This window comes from Rhea pennata, chromosome 9 (assembly GCF_028389875.1).
Source record: "Rhea pennata isolate bPtePen1 chromosome 9, bPtePen1.pri, whole genome shotgun sequence".
In the NCBI taxonomy this organism is placed as follows: Eukaryota; Metazoa; Chordata; class Aves; order Rheiformes; family Rheidae; genus Rhea; species Rhea pennata.
Window position 1 is genome coordinate 481,354 of NC_084671.1, and position 17,548 is coordinate 498,901.

A 17,548-nucleotide genomic window follows, 5' to 3' on the forward strand; every position below is an offset into this window, starting at 1 on the left:
GATTCCTGTGCAGCAGTGAATTGGACTACATGGCCAAAGTTCTTGCTGCCACATGCCACCTTCCACATCACTATCCTGGAGGTTACTTACCCTAAAGCAAGGACACATGAACAGGACATGCAGCAGCCTCTGAAAAGCCACACTTCATAGCCTGGTGCACTATGGAACATAGACTGTACGGGATGAGACCAAAGCTCCTGCTAGTCCAGTGTTCTGTCTCCCAGCTTAGGTGGAAGTACAGAATGATAAAAGGTAGAAAAGGGCAAGCATATCTACTACTCCCTCCCAGCAATCTCCCAGCTTTTGACTCTTTTCAGAGGATTTCCTGAACTGGTTGTAATCTGTCTGTTTGGTAATCCCCATTGGCTTTCTTTCATGAACTTGTCCTTTCTCCCCTTGAATCCCTGAGAAATTTTTGCATGTTCTTGCAAATACCCTTTTGAGGAGTTCCACAGCACTAGTGCTGCTGTACAATGAAAAACCACCTCTGATTTGCTTTCAGCCTGGCTCCTATGGTCCTTAGCTCTTTGTAAGCACCACTATCCATCCTCTCTACACTGCTCCTCATTTTGTAACCTTCTGTAATACTCTCCCTCCACCCTATCGCCTATTTTCCAGGCTAGTTCAGTTGTCCTCCGTGTGAAACCTGTCCTGTGGCTGTGATCATCCTTGTTGTCGTTCTCTGAATCTTTTCCAGGTCTAATATACCTGTTGGAAAGGAGGAGATCAGAACTGCACAGAGTGTTCAGTATGTGGCTGAGCCATAGATTTGTATCATTCTCTAATTACGTGTTCCATCTGAGTCTCCATTCAGTCTCTTAATAATTGCCAGAGTTTGATTTGCCTTTTTTGACCACTGCTGAGCACTGAGCTGATGTTTTCATGCTATCTAGCACAAGCCCAAAGACTCACTCCCTCTTGGTAATCATCAGCTTAGAGCCCATTTTTATAGATGAAGCTATCATTTTTCCCAGTTACTTCACTTTACAGCTATCTACATCAAATATAATTTGCTGTTGTATTACCCTGTTATTCAGGGTTTTGCGTGGTCCTTCCACATTACTTCACAATCCGCTCTTACAACTGCAATATACTGAAGTAAGTGCTAGTTATCTTTAACATGCTAGGCTGTAAACTGCAGTGGGTTGGGAGCTGCCAGAAGTCCTGTTTAGTATTTCCCCTCCAGGGTTACTATCATCCAAGAGAATCAGGGCAGGAAATTGGAGATGGTTACAGCATCACTCACCTCCTTTTAATCTACTGTCAGATGCAAGTGTGTCACCTTAATCCCATATACTATAATGCTCCCTGCCATGGGCAAAGCTGGTGAGGCCAAGAAGCCAATTTTATATCAGTTACTATAGCCTTTTTTTTTCTGAAGTAGTATAACTGCTTTTGTAATCACTGCATATCCTATATCCCAGCAGAAAAAATATTCTCCTATAACTTTGGCTGCAACAGTAAATTAACTTTGGGCTTTGCTAGAATACTTCACTGGATTATTAGTTTGCTTTGTTCTCATATCACAAACTGCACTGACATGTAACATACACACACAAAAGAAGAGTTTATTTGTAGTGTCTGCCACATATGAAGAAAAAGGATTAGAATAGCATCTTTTTTAAAAGTGATGAGCAAGCATCTTCAGTTAGATGAAGATGGGAAGTCTTATGGTTAGACACTGAATTAGGAGCCACAGGACTTGGCATCTGTTTCCAGTACTGAACAAAGCTTCTGCAATGCAATGACTAACATACTCTCCTTCTGGTGTTTTATACCAGCTTTCCATGCGCACAAAAGAATTCATGAGGCAAATAACATGACTCTCTCTAAACCCTTCATTTATTGCCAAGAAACTTTGTTCTTAACATGCATAGGATAAGAAAGTCCTTTGCATTGCTTCCTTGCACAACATTTACTGAAGGTTATGATTCAGGGATTGCTTCTTATTGTGGACAGAGGGGCATTCCTTTGCTTTCACGATCACCAGGCATTAAAACACAGATGACTATACCAGTGCAGCCCTTTTTGTTAATGGCAATGATAATATTTGGCACATCTATTATGTTTCCAACAGAAAAACTTCTTGTTACCCCAAAACAGAGTATAGCATATGCTTCTCCTTTCTCCTCATGTGCCCACTTTCCATCATGGTTGGCAATGTAGGACAATTGCTTACAGCACCTCTAGGTAGTAGTGGGGAGGAAATACACCCCAAGTGGCTGTTGTTACTGGAATTTCATTTCCTATACATCAGCAGACCTGGGTAAATGACAACACAAACCCAACAATAAGGGCCAAAGCCTGCAGGCACCAAGTGTAATCACAGAAGAAGTCTACCTTCAGTGACTGAATCTGGCTCTTTTTTTTAGGGACGAAAAATACTATCCGTGAAGTAAACAGCTTAAGTTACTAGGCAGAAAAAAATATAATAATCACCTAGCCAGTCCTTTGAGATGAAAGATTTTGAAAGTGTAAATGAGATGGAACTGGCATGTCTCTTGCCTGGAATATTTGAAAGCATTTATTGGTAGCAGGTATAATCATGTCCTGCTAGCCAGACAGTGGAGCCAAACTAATAGCCGTTGACTTGCCAGCTGTGTGATCTTTATCATTCCTCCTGGCTAAGGGAAAAGCAGGTGATGACTTGGGACAACTGCCAGGCATTAAAAAAAGACCACTTATACATATGGTTGATTTTATAGCCAAGGAATACTTTGTTTCCCAAGTACAAAGCACTGATTACAGCCAACATGTTCACCTCAGCTTTGTGACTGTTCTCAGGAAAGTGGCATAACACTTCATTGCAACATGGGACCACCAAGAGGAATGAAGGAAATAAGGTGAATGGTACTGATTGTTAGGGGAAAAGCAATTTTAGTACAATGCTGACCACTAATACTGCGAAGTCATTTTTGCAGCTAAGCAATGTGAGCAGGTGGCGCAGTTGTTCATGTATAGATTATACAGGACCCTTTGGTATTCCACAACAGAAACAAGTGCAGTGAGGAAACAGAAATCACTAAGGGCTGAAAAATTAAGTTCAGACCCTGCCACAGCTTTGACTTGTAATCTGACAGACTATCTACATTACAAGTTGAGTAACTTCAGTGTTTCGTATTTCAGCCTTAAGAATAACTAATGTTTTTGACCCATTTCATCCATCCAATTTCTTAGTTTTATCCAATTTCCATAAGAATCATTTGAATTCCTCAAAATTATCCCCAAATTTCACTGCCTCACTTGTAAGTGTGTGACAAGGATGTCCACTTGTAAAGAGATGTTAGTAACAGCTGTAAAGTGCCCTGAGTGGTGAATAGTCTCCAATGAAAAGCAGTATAGCTCTGCAAAGCATTATAAAGTCTTTGTAAATTAAGCTAATAACAGGGCAGGTACCTATTTTTTGTTAGTATGTGAGATTCAATATCTGTGCTAAACATAACATTTCCATGCTAATAATCTCCACCAGCTGCTATGGTTGCAGATCAGTCCTTCAGTTCATTTCAAAGCATGTGTTTTCCTCTTGTTCTTGGACTCCTTCACCTCTGTAGCCACCAGTATTTCTTCAACGCAGTTATTAAACAGTTCGCATGTACTTCCACTTTGCTTGAAACTCTTTTGCAAAGGTTCTGAGATGAATCTGTCAGCAACCTCTTTGCCTCCTGGTTGAGAGTGGACTTGTGTTAAACCATAGCATTTTCCCAGTGTCATTCATTGTTCAGTGTCCGCCTTCTAGTATACTCATCTGCATTCCTCACCCTGTTCCAAAGACATGCTTTGTCCATGTATTTGCATTCTCAGAGCTCACATTCTCTGTCTTACTTATTCCTGTGAGACCAAGTAATCCTATGAAGCACTGATGGGTTACAGTCATGATGAATTCAGCCCACAGTCTTGAAAGCCAAATGATCCTGTCTTTGCAAAAACAGATAAAAGGTACATTATTCTATAGCTTAATTAGTACTTTTTGGAAGTATTTTACAACTTGCTTAAAAAATTAAGTGCTGGAAATATTTGTAGAGACAACCTTTTGACCTTACTACACACATAACAACCTTAACTATATACATTTTTGTTTGTTTTCAGATCTGTGACCAAAATTTGCAAGCTCCTGCCCAGCTTCTTCTCAGTTTATAAAGTTTTTCCTAATCTCTTGTGTTTATTAAATCTCCAATTTCCAAATGCTGTTAATCTTTCAATCCCTCTAAATTTCTCTGACAGAGACAGCTCTGTCTTCTAGTTGATGCAGTACTTAGTACTGAGGTCAGAACACATGACCTTGCAGGATATTTTGAGTCCGCACCTTGGCATAGACCAGCTGAAAAATGATCCCTCCTTCCCCCGCTTCTTGTTCTTGGGCAGTGTAGCAAATCAAAACCTCAGATCTGCATAACTCCTATCACTGCTTGATTTGCAGTCTGGAAAAAAAAAAAAAAAAAAATCAAGCTCCTCATTTCCATATAGCAAGTGGGAACCAGTAGTGGTTGGCAACTTTCTAGTCTTGGCCAAGGGCAAAGGAAATAGTTAATCTGTCACTACTTTCAAATACAAATCTGTTTGTTTCTTACTGGGCAATGGAAAGATCTAATATTAAAAAATTCAGCTTAGGCTGATCTTGTTTCCCATTTTTCTGTTCTCATCTAAATTCTATGCCTTTATTTTTATTTGAAATTTTTTGTTTTTAAAGTTTACCTGTCATCAACTGCTTCTCAGTGCTGTTTATTCTTTCCACTAAGTAGACTTCTTGGCTATTTACTTAATATATTACCTAATTATGATTAAAATGAAAACAATATTCTGTTCTGAAAAGATCTAAAAAGTGGTATCTCAAGAAGAGTTTGTTAGCTTTTCTATGACACAGGAGGTGTCCCTAGCTTCTGGGTAGGAAAGATGTTCTGCTGATTACTCTCGTTTTCTTCTCATCACCTTACTGCAAACATAGGTCCTGCTCAGCACTTCTAGTGCAAGGTGAAGATCATGATGGATGAAAGCGTATCGTTTGAAAACTTTATGATAAACAAAAACATCCTTAAAAATGACAAAATTGGTTAGGCCAATCAGAGGGCTTAAGATACGATGACACTGAATGAATATTGAATGACACTGGGAAAATGCTATAGTTTAATGCGAGTCCAGCCTGATCCAGAAAGTAAGGAGGTTGCTGACAGATTCATCTCAGAATCCTTGCAAAAGAGTTTCAAGTAGAAGCAATGCCTGAGAAGATCCCAACCCATACTTGCTTTGAGGTTGTGGATTTCTTTTGCTGATTCATTGCAATATGATTTTGATTTAGGAGGCTGACACACCTTGAGATATGGTATCATTTGATTACAGCAGAAACTCTTCTGACTAAACACCAGTGCAAGGCTTTCCTGTTTTCTCAGTTTTATTTTCTATATTGAGCTTTATAGTCTTTTATCCATCCTATACTGGTATACATAAAACTGTATTTTAAAACTGGCCAGTCTGTTTTTATTGAGAAAAAAAGTCATCAGATGTTTTTGCTAGCATCAGTCCCCAGAACACAATTCCTAACACAGGGAACATATTCCCCACTGATGTGCCAGACAAAAGTTCATGGCTTTGTCTTACTGAAGTCTTGACTATTCATGAAGTTCCCAATTAGTCACTCCACACCCTTAATTATTTCTGACAGATGTAAAATGCCTTCTGCTGAATTCCTACTCTGAAGAGCCCTTTGCATGACCGGTTTATCAGTGAATGCTAGCAGACTCATGATTTACAATGCTTCATCATCATGGTATGTGCAATTCTAAACATGATGACTAGGGAAACCAGACCCACCTATTTTCTTCTGTAAGCTCACAGCCTCAAAAACCTCCCAGCAGCCACACAAGAACAGTTCATCCAGGGAAGATGTGTGTGTGGTGAGACCTTTTATTACCCTGTGGATCTCAACATGGCTAGGAAGATGAAAGAAAATGGATTAGCTGAAGGTATATGAATTCACACACAGGGAAGATACGGAGCTCAAAATATTAAATTGAAGAATCATTACTGTCACTTTTCACTTTCTTGCTTTTCTTTTGCTGCTAAAAATGAGCTTATCGCTGGCCAAATACTCAGCTGTGATGTATGTTAACTGTGTGTGAAGAGTGGAGACAAGATGTTTTCCTTTGTGAGCTAAAACTCAGCACTCGTCCCTCACCCTGCCAATGTTGACCTTGCCTCCTTTACAAAAAAATCCCTCTCTGCTGTTTGCCCACAAACACAGTTAGTACACATCACTCAATACACAGCTAAGGCAAAAATCTGCCAATGCCTACAAGGCAGGCATAGGCCATTTCCCAAAGGCTCTTCAGCCTTTTCCTGAAATAAAAGACCCCAAATTGGCCCTTAGGGATTTTCACACATCTTCTTTCTTCCACAAATAAAAGCTCTTTTAGGGGCTCCAACAATGAAGGGAGCCTTTCCCAAAGGAAGGCCTCCTCCAAAGCAAGTAGGCATTTTGTAGTAAAAATGCTCTGAGGGGTACCAGTAACTCCTCCTTGTGACTTCATGCTGCTCTCAGTAGCTGCTCTGTTTTGCACAGCTCCGTTATAGAGCAGGAATATACACACAGTAATTCAACTGCTAGCTTTGAATTAGTCCTAGTACCATGTGGATCAGTATTGATGTGGTCAGATGTAATCATTACCTGGTACGTGATAGTCTATGTTATGTGCTCATTATAAATGCTGTGGTTTCTCAAGAGAGGGGAGCTCTGTTGACTAGATGAGTACTCAGCATGGGAAAAGGCTGTGTAGAAATCTCTGAGACTATACCTGCAGTCAGTGAAAGGTAGGCTGCAATCTTATTCCCTAGTAGTTGGCCAATCCTGGCATAATGCAAGAGTGAAGACATTAGCTCTGCAATGTGAGATTTTTGGCTGTGACTCCATGTTTTCTCCTACAAAAATCTCTGTTATTGCAAAACAAAACAACAGCCCCCAAAATAATGTTGAATAGTCATTTTAGCAATTGTGAAATCAATTATTCACTCAACTAATTAAAAAAAAAAATCTCATTAGACTTTACAATTGTGAATTTTGTACTTCCAGTGGTAAAACTCCCCTCTCCTTTTATTTGCAGATGGCCATCGTTTTTTGCTCAATAATTAATCATTTTTTGTGTCATGTCTGACTTGCTTTAGGGATTTACATTGTGTCTCCCTTTGAAGGATTGCTGTGATTGAGATACAAATCTCTGTGCATCTGGGCATATGTGAAAAACTTAAAGATTTTTGCAGATGACTAAGTACATGTTTTTTAACATGCTTTTTACCACCTTAAAAGCATCTACATAGGACAGTAGTAAGAACTGATCTGCCATCTCTCCATCTTGTCACTAGATCCACTGGATTCTGACAGCTGAATAGAGACTATAATTAGAAGTGTCAGTTTCTGTCAGACTTTTCTCATATTCCCTAGCAAATTTAGGTTTATGCGTTTCAAGAAGCTTCAGTGGGAATAGAACCAAACCTTTTTATCCCCCCCTAAACTCTATGCCTCCTTTTCTAAGAAAGAGGAGTTATTCTCAGATTTCCTTCAGTAACAACCTTTTACAGACTTTTGGGGGTCAGCATAATTATAGTGTTACACTGAGGAGTGTCTTGGTTTGCACTGACTCCTTGAGAGAACAGCCCCAGGCAGTTTGAGGCTGGGAGCAGCTGTGCAAAGGTTCTTGTAGGAGTAGTCAGGTATCAGACTCCCCACCCTCATGAAGGTTACAGAGGATAATGCCACAAGTTTCACAGGAATAAAGAGCCTTTTGCTTTCTCTTCTAAGAAGGAGCTATGTTAGAAGAAGCAAATAGAAACTGGACTTGATTTCATATCCCTTCACTCTCACAGCTAGCCGCACTGGAGTCAGCAGCACTGCTCATGTGAACATATGATGTGGTATAGTAACTTTAAGCTATTCATTCTTAAAGGAGAAGTGCTATTTTTGCACATAACTATTATCTATTTTTGAATTTTACTATGTATATAAATTTACACATCATAGCATATCTATGCATTCTTTTAAAATGCATGTGATGAAGAGCAAATAATTTATAAAATTACTTATAAAATGTCAATTTTTTTATTTAATATGTGTATAGTTATCTAGCCATATTACTGATGGTGATTTTCCACAGTAACTCTGAAAGTAACACTGTTTGTCCAGATATTGAATATCGCTGATGAACAATTAAAATATCAAACACAATAAGTCATTCTTTTTCCTCCCAACTACAGCCTAACACAGATTTGAACCACGAGCCATCTTGTTTAAGCTTTTGAAATAAAATTAAAGCTAAATTATTTACAGCATAGCAAATATATCCTGTAAAGATACAGAAGCATCTTTCATGACTCCATAGTATATGAATGGGCTGACCTGATAATGTTTTCTCCCTGTATTTTCAGTATATGCTTGCATTTGCGTCTTCAGCCTGGGGAAGAGCAGACTGAGGGGGGATCTGATCAGTGTGTACAGGTACCTGAAGGGAGGGTGTCAAGAGGACAAGGACAAACTCTTTTCAGTTGTCCCGTGTGACAGGACAAGAGACAGTGGGCAGAAATTGAAGCACAGGAAGCTCCGCCTGACCGTGAGGGGGAATTTCTTCCCTGCGAGAGTGACAGAGCACTGGCATAGGTTGCCCAGAGAGGTTGTGGAGTCTCCTTCTCTGGAGATCTTCAAGGCCCGCCTGGATGCAACCCTGTCTAACATGCTCTAGGTGACCCTGCTGAGCAGGGAGGTTGGACTAGATGATCTCCAGCGGTCCCTTCCAACCTTACTGATTCTATGATTCTATGATTTGTTTCAAAGACACTTCAAAAATAAAATGGTTTGGGATGAGATGTGTAGTCATAATGGATGAATCTTTTACTGTGCTGCATACTTTCTGAATTATCCTCATTTGAGTTTTTCTTTAAACATTTAATTATCTCTTCTCTACTCCACTCTTCTCTACTCCACTCTTCTCTGCTCCACTCTGCTCTGCTCCCCAGAGTCCTCTAATCAGTGGGGACTGGACTGGGTTAGTAAATGGACTCTTATGGAAATACACCAATTCTGTTGCTGGAGCAGAAACAACTTTTCCCTCCCTACTGTACAGCTGTACCATAACAATTTTATAATTATTTAGCTGTACCAGATAATTTTATTATGGCTGAAGTAATACTAATAAATGACTACTGCTTAAATATGATGTGTACATATTATAATTCTGCTTATTTGTTTGTCTACACAGCTTTATATCTGGACTCACTGAAGGAAGGAAACTGATTTAAAGAAAATCCAGAATAAGATATTATTTCTACTGGAAAAAAATATTCCAGGGGGCACATCATCCACCTGTAACAACACATACTAAGGCAGACCCCACTCCCTTCAAGCTCAGCCCCAGCTGTGAGGGGATGGTGGCTGTCACAATGTTTTTCCCTGCCCAGCTGCCTGGAGTCACACAGCCCTGCTACAAGATCAGCTAAGAGGAATGGTGTGTCACCACTGTTCACTCATGGAGAAGGTAATGCAACAAACCTGATCTTCCCAAGTGTCTCTGGGACAGGAGCCTCAGCACCTACTTCCTCATCTGGGCATGGATAGTAGATATGTGTCTCTGGCACATTTTTTGCTAGCATCTTACATATTAAAATTAGTAACTATATTAATTAATCACAATTTATAGGTTTACTCATGTATCTTAAAAAAATATTTCAGCTGAAGCTAATTTAACTTAGTCCACCTCTACAGTGTAAGTGATTCCATCAGGGAGTCTGCACCTAAGTCCCCCCTCTCTAAATGCTATTGAAGGTACCCATTAAGCACACTAGGAACCTCAAAACCTTCCTATGAACTACCTACACTGTAAACAACTATGATTAAATGAGCTAATGTTCAGTAGGTTCTACCTTTCAAGTCCAACTTGTGATATCTGAATATCTAATATTATAGGAGAAAACAAGGATAATTGATTAGATTAATACCAAATTCCCATGGTCCTAGAGTGTAATAGCAATTACTCCGTATAGCCAGATTTCATTTCTTCCATGATTTGCCCCTTTATAGATGAATACTCTTCAGAAACATATTCCGTGCCAGAACAGAATAAAGGGATATGTCAGCTTCAGAAATATTCCCTTTGCAACTGGGATACCACAGATTTCCTTCTGAGGCCAACTTGAGCTGGGATATGAATCACAGACTCACAGAATGGTTAAGGTTGGAAGGGACCTCTGGAGATCATCTAGTCCAACACCCCTGCTCAAGCAGGGACACCTAGAGCGTGTTAGACAGGATTGCATCCAGGCCGGTTTTCAATATCTCCAGAGAAGGAGACTCCACAACCTCTCTGGGCAACCTGTGCCAGTGCTCCATCACTCTCACAGGGAAGAAATTCCCCCTCACGGTCAGGCGGAGCTTCCTGTGCTTCAATTTCTGCCCATTGCCTCTTGCCCTGTCACATGGGACAACTGAAAAGAGTTTGTCCCCGTCCCCTTGACACCCTCCCTTCAGGTACTGGTACACACTGATCAGATCCCCCCTCAGTCTTCTCTTCCCCAGGCTGAAGAGGCCCAGCTCTCGCAGACGTTCCTCACAGGGCAGATGCTCCAGCCCTCTGATCATCCTCGTAGCCCTGCGCTGGACTCTCTCCAGTAGCTCCATGTCTCTGTTGTCCTGGGGAGCCCAGAACCGGACACAGTACTCGAGATGAGGCCTCACCAGGGCTGAGCAGAGGGTCAGGATCACCTCCCTCCACCTGCTCACAGCACTCTTCCTAATGCACCCAGGAGACCATTGGCCTTCCTGGCCACAAGGGCACATTGCCACCTCATAGCCAACTTGTTGTCCACCATATAGAGTGTGGACAAAGTTGGTTTCAAATAAGACAGCACACATCTTTTGTATACTCATGAGACTTCTATGTGCAAATAACATCAGGAATGAATGTTTTTTTCAAAGGGAATTCATATTGTGGCTTATACAAGGGCTTCCACTGCTATATGGAAGGAGCTATTTAGTCAGATATCTAGACTATCAAGAGCTTTAGGAGAATTTTTCCCCCTAACTTATCTGGATCCAGGTGGTAGTCTCTGGAAACTCTGTTGCCCATCATGCTTGTTCCTCTGAGGTGTCCTTTTTAGGAACTATCAAGGTAGTCAGGTTTTTTATTCTCAGTTCCTTCTAATAGGTCTACCTATGGAATGACAGACTCTAGCCCACCCTTAGGATGCCATTCTTAGAGTTAGTGTCAGGTTAAGCTACCTGAAGAGCTTTTTATTCTTGATGCAATAGTGGTAACTCACAAGACCATTTGCTGTTAAATTCTGCACCACATGATGTAGTATCAATGCTAAGTATAATGTGCAATCATAAAGTAATATGAATAACAGAGTATCTACCAATTTCTGCACATATATGAGGTGAGTTTACATTCCTTCAGGTCAGAAAACAGGACAAGTATGATCTCATCCTCATGCCAGCTTCTCCACATTACAAAGTCATCACAAGATGTGGCGACACATTGTTTCTGCTCCAGGGAGGACAGGACTGAAAGCTTATCCATATTGCTCAGAAAAACAAACTTGAATGAACTAGCATGCAGAAGCAATCTCAAGCACAGCTGGGGTTGGAAGGCACCTCTGGAGATCTTTTGTTCCAAACCTTTGCTTGAGACCACGGGTTGACTGTGTCCAGTCAAGTTTGGAATATATCCGAGATGGAGACTCCACAACCGCTCCGGACAACCTCTTCCAATGTTCTACCACCCTCATAGGAAGAAAGTGCCTTCTTATGTCCAAACAGAATTTCCTGTGTTTCAGTTTGTGCTCATTGCCTCTCTTCCCATCACTGGGCACCACTGAGAAGACCCTGGCTTCATCTTCTTTACATCCTCTCATCTGGTATTTATGCACACTAGTATAAATATTCAGTCTTCTCCAGGCTGAGCAGTCCCAGCTCTTGCAGCCTCTTCTCACATGAGAAATGCTTCAGTCTCATCTGCTCTCTTTCAAGTCTCAGAAACCTCTCCCAATCACCATGTCTTTTCAAAGATAATTGAGAGGCCTCAAAATGACATTGGACAGCCCCCTCAGCACTTGTGGCTGCATCCTATCAGGGCCCATGGACTTGTGCACGTTGTGTGTGCTTAAGTGTTCTCTAGCCTGATTCTCCTCCACCAAGGGTAAGTATTAATTGCTCCAGACTTCTCTGGTCACAGGGGCCTGGGATTCCTGAGGGCCCTCAGGTTCCTGAGGTTCCAGTAGAGACTGAGGCAAGGAAGGCATTCAGTATCTCTGGCTTTTCTGCGTCTTTTGTCATCAGGGCCCTGCCCTATTTAGCATGGGGCCCCACAATTTCCTGAGCCTTTCATTTGCTGTTGATGTACTTGTAGAAACCTTTCTTGTTGCCTTTCATGTCCCTTGCCAGTGTGAATTCCAGATGCCTTATCTCTTCTAACCCCACTCTCACATGCTTGGACAGTGTCTCTACATTCCTCCTGGGCTACCTGTCCCTGATTCCACCTCTTGCACACCTCCTTTTTATAGTCAAGAGCTCCTTCATCCAGGCAGGCATCCTGCCACCTTTACTTGACTTCCTGGTGGTTGGAATGGACCATTCTTGAGCTTAGAGGAGGTGATCCTTGAATATCAGCCAACTTTCTTGGACCCTTCTTCTCTCCAGGGCTGTATCCTACAGAATTCTTCCAAGCAGGTCCCTGAACAGGCTGAAGTCCACAGTCCTGAAGTCCAGGGCAGTGATTCTCCTTTTTTTGCCTTGCTCCTTCCTCACAGGATTCTAAACTCCACCATCTTGTGGGTGCTGCAGCCAATGCTGTCCCCAGCTTTCACATCTCTGACTAGTCCTTCCCTGTTTGTAAGTATGAGGTCCAGCAGAGCACGCTCTTCATCAGCTTCTTGATCACCTGTATTAGGAAGCTGTCATCAATGCATTCCAGAAATCTCCTGGATTGCTTGGGCCTTTCTGTGCTGTTCCTCCAGCAGATACCATGTGGTTAAAGTCCCCCATTGAGGACCAGGGCCTGTAAACATGAAACTTTTCCAATTGTCTGAAGAAAGCCTCATCTACTTCTTCCTCATCAAGTGGGCTATAGCAGAAACAGATACAGTGGAGAATAAGCATCCTGGTTTTCCCACAACATTAAATAGTGTATTTTATAGTATAAACCTCCTAAGGAACCTTCAATGTTTGGTCTTTACTGTATTTTTACTGCAGCCAGTCATGCTCCTCAGTAAAGGCACACCTTATTTAGCTGGGATTGCAAGAGCCTAGCAACAACATTTGTTTGATGTTTGTCTGCCTGCATGGGAAAAGAGGTGTACCACTCTAAAGTGATATCTATAACCTAGTGTCCTGTTCTGATGACCAGAGAGGCAGATGAAAGCAGAATAGCAGAAGGCAGTTATGCAAAACTTCCACACGTGAATTGCATTTTCCTATTCTGCAACTGTTATTCTGTGTGGCAATCTATTCATTCTTTAAACTCTTTTGGTTATTTTTCTAACCCCTACTGATGTCACTCTTAATATTCTTGTTATTCTTAAAAATACACAATCCTCTTTCTGAAGAAATTTTAGCCATTCAGATAACATGCACTATGACTTCCAAATTGGTACAGTAAATTAACGAACAGAATTGAAAATAAAAATAAACTTTAGATGAAAGCTAAATTACATACCCTTAAAGCTTATAACTTTGGTGGGGTACAATTTATATGTCCCTAATATTATTCTGATAGTTTCTATATTTTTTCTTAGAATTAGACAATTTTGGAGGCATACATTTGTATGTGGAACAAAGTTGTTGTTATAAACACCTCTTCTGCATAATGGAAAAAAACAATATATCATAGAAGTTTATGTCAAAAATGGGAATTGCTGCAAGCTGGTATGGACAAGTCACATCTTTGAATTTTATTCACTTTGGCAACACCTAAAGACCCAGATATTATCTTGCACACCTTTGCTCTCTGAAGGCAAGCTTGCTGCAACATCATCTATCTAGAGTACCAAGAGGCCTGCAGCTAACTCTCAGTCTGGCCAGGGGATATCCTGCTCTGAGAGACAGCAAACTGGCAAGCTGATGCTGGCATGGAACTTGTCCCCAGCAACGGACTGCATAACGGGACTGTATGGACAGGTATGCTCTAATAGATAATGCAATAGACAGTGGAGAAACTTTTCTACTGCAACCACAATATAAGGCTGCCATATACATGGATATGTTGGGAGGCAAGAGCAGGCAACAGACAACACTAGCACTAGAAGGATTCTGAGCAGTAGTATTTACCTAAAAGTCAGAGCACTGTGCAACATCGTAAAGGTCTGTATGGTCTTGATCCCAGAAAACAGGAGCGCACCCATTCTCCTGCAATTCATTAGGCCTTTAAGTACAAATACTTTGGACTCTCCTTAAGCATGCCACATATGAGAGTTGAAGTTATTGTTGGTGAATACTGAATATGCATCTGACCCCCATTCAGATCGTGTTTCACTGTGAAAGGATTATCTTCATGCAGGCTGCCACTGATCATGTTTGGAACCTGTTTTCCATGCTCAGCCATAAAAAGCTTCCTGCTTCTTTTTTTGAAAGCTACAGAGCCCTAATATACTTGCTAGATCTGGGCCCAGCCCTGTAAATCTTACTCCAGTGAATGTCTTATTCATGACATAGTGATTCTCATGTCATAATAAAAAAGCTTTTATGGAATCATGATCTGTAAATACTAATAAAAGGCCAGTCCTGCTCATGCTTAGATAAATCAGCAATGCATGCATTATAATCAATTTTTTGTTTTTATAGCCAAACTCTAACCACCAAAAAATAACCATACATATAACGGATAATAAAAAAATGAAGAAGTCATTTTCTAAAGACCTACTTGGATAACAGAATTATTCTTTTCAATGCATTAAATGGAACAGGAATCTGGGATCAGCAACATAAAAATAATGGCAATACTAAATTTAAAATGTTTTCCAGACAAGAAGCTGAGGAAGTGTCTAGAAAAGTCTTATCATGAACCTGATAAATCTTTCCACATTTTTTAATGCTGAATATTAGTTATTTCATAATCTACAATGCTTACTTAGCATCTGCTACAGGCTATTGAATAAGCTATCGTGGCAGCATACAGTTTTTGCCATAGGCAGAATTGTGAAACCACGTTTGGATCATCTCTTATCCTGAATCTGCCTACATTGTTGTTACTTTACACATGCACATCTCAGGATGATTAACAATGCTGAATATTCATCATCCTTACTTCACAGATAGGGTAACTGTGATGTAATGCAATTAAGAAATTTGCTTGATATTACATGAATTAGCATCCATATAAAGAGTAGAACACATCTCCTTATTTTTGTGCCATTCATAATCTGCTGGACAGAAACACCAAAAAAAACCCTCTTACTATTATTCACTAAGTTTCAATAGACTAGCGTAACTGGATATTAAAGTAATAATGGCTAAATGTGGCCATCACCAGAAACTGAATAAAGTTCACGTGCACATCATCTGTCTTGGGGAAAAAGTGATGTTTTAAATCTTCATAATGTGATTTAAAATATACCTGCTACCAGTTGCTGTCAAGCTGAGTCATCATCTGAACTCCAGGAGGTCTAGCGGATTCTTCTAAGATTTTATTTCACTGTTATGCCCTTCACTATAAATACCAGTTTTGCCATTCCTCTTGTCCATGATTCACTTTACATAATGAAGCAATGATTGCCAGGAGCCTCCTTGCCCACAGGGTTAAAAGCATTTGCAGAAAATGTGCCCTAATGTCATTCCCCTGAGTTTGAACCCTAAATGCCTGATGTTTGCAGACCACAGTAGCTGTTTGCTTCTCGTAGCAGCTATTCCTGCTGCTTCACCTCAGTCAGATTTTCACCATTTTTATATTATCTGTTTAAAAACCAAAATAGTTAAATTGGTGCATCTTTACTTAAGTATACCTTACTGTATGGAGTTGGAAGCAGTATAAAGCAGGTAACGTCTCTCAGAGTGCCTTCTAAAATGATACATATGAACATGGATCTCTTGTGCCAATTTCCATGTGTGCTACAATTGGTGAGTGGTTTGTGAAACTGCATATACTTATTCCAGTAAAAAAAGTTATGTGTGCTTTAGATTTCATTTTTCTTTCACTTCTTGTGAATTATTTTTCCAATATAAAAGAAGTTCCCTGCTGGACAGAGAGGGATGTGATTAGAAGAAAAGCAGTTCTGCAACAGACCAATAGTGTAGTTAATCCAAACCCTTGTCTGACATTAGGCAAGTCTGATGTTTGAAGGAGTTAAAAACCTTGTTGCACCTAATTCTGCAATACTAGACAAGAAGAAGAGGAAGACATACTTAACTTTAGCTGAAGATTGATTTGGTGCCTTGGAGCACCTGATTGATACCAACATAATTTTTATTATAAATTCTGCCCATGCATAATGTGTGAGGTCCTGAAACTTCAGTGAAGGTTTTGTGTAAGTGAAGACTTCAACATTTGTCCTTCTCTAAGTGACCTGTATTTTCTATTTTAAATAACTTTGATGACGTTTATTACATTATTCAATTAGCAAAATAGCACTGTTGAAACTGATGTCATGACCCCAAGTAAGACTTAAAGGATTAGACAAGTAAGTGCTAAGGTCTGCAATCAAATGGTTATGACAGTTTTTTCTGTTATTGACCCTCACAGAAACATAGAACACATCCCACATAGTCAGGACATAAGGCATTCCTCCGGCTCACAGACCCACAAAGAGCCACAGACCCCAATTTGTTCTGCATGATTTTACCACTACTGTTGCTCTTACCACCACCACAGCCACCAATAACAGAAGAATGCCTGGGATTATTCAGCCCTTTTTCTGATTTGTACCAGACATGGGAAATGAAAAAATCTGGCCGACTGCAGTGGCACAAAGTAAGACTCTTGTTCAAGATGTACTGAAAAGAGGCTATCAGTGTTTGCTGACAACAAAAGTAAGAAGAATTACTGTGAGCCTTCCCTGATAAAGAGGTATTTCCGTTTTATGGGCATAGGATAATTTAGGTTGAAAGGCTCTTCAGGAGATCTCTAGTCCAACCTGCTGCTCACAGCAAGGTCAGTTATAGGGTCAGAAGCAGGTTACTGGGAGCTTTATCCAGTCTGGTCTTGATAATCTGCAACAGTGGCGATTGCTCAGCTTCTCTCGGCAGCCTGCACCACTGCTCGACTGTCCTCATGCTGAAAGTTTCTCCTTACAGCCAATCAGCAACTGTGCTGTTTCAGCTCAGTCCTGTTGTCACTTGCCTCCCACCACGCGCCACTGTGAAGAGCCTGGCTCCATCTTCTTGATAACCACCTTGTCTGTACTGGATGGCTGCTATTAGGCCCCTCTGAAGCCTTCTCTTCTGGCTCAATAAGCTCCATTCCCTCAGCCTCTCACCGGCCCTCTGTTGAACTTGCTCCAGTTTATTGGTATTTTTCTTGTACTGGACAGCCCCAAAACTATACCAAAACGCAGTATTATGGTCTAATGAGTGCTGAGTATGTGTGGA

The 17,548-nt window shown here is 40.7% G+C and overlaps 1 long non-coding RNA gene across 2 annotated transcripts in view; it reads right to left on the minus strand.

The window, feature by feature from the left end:
* Positions 1 to 1,589: 1,589 nt before the first annotated feature.
* LOC134144104 (uncharacterized) overlaps positions 1,590 to 17,548 on the minus strand; it is a 32,536-nt gene continuing 16,577 nt past the window's right edge. For both annotated transcript variants that reach the window (XR_009959279.1, XR_009959278.1), the window contains exon 3: positions 1,590 to 3,915. This is a non-coding gene — a long non-coding RNA (uncharacterized LOC134144104). The remainder of the gene's footprint in view (positions 3,916 to 17,548) is intronic.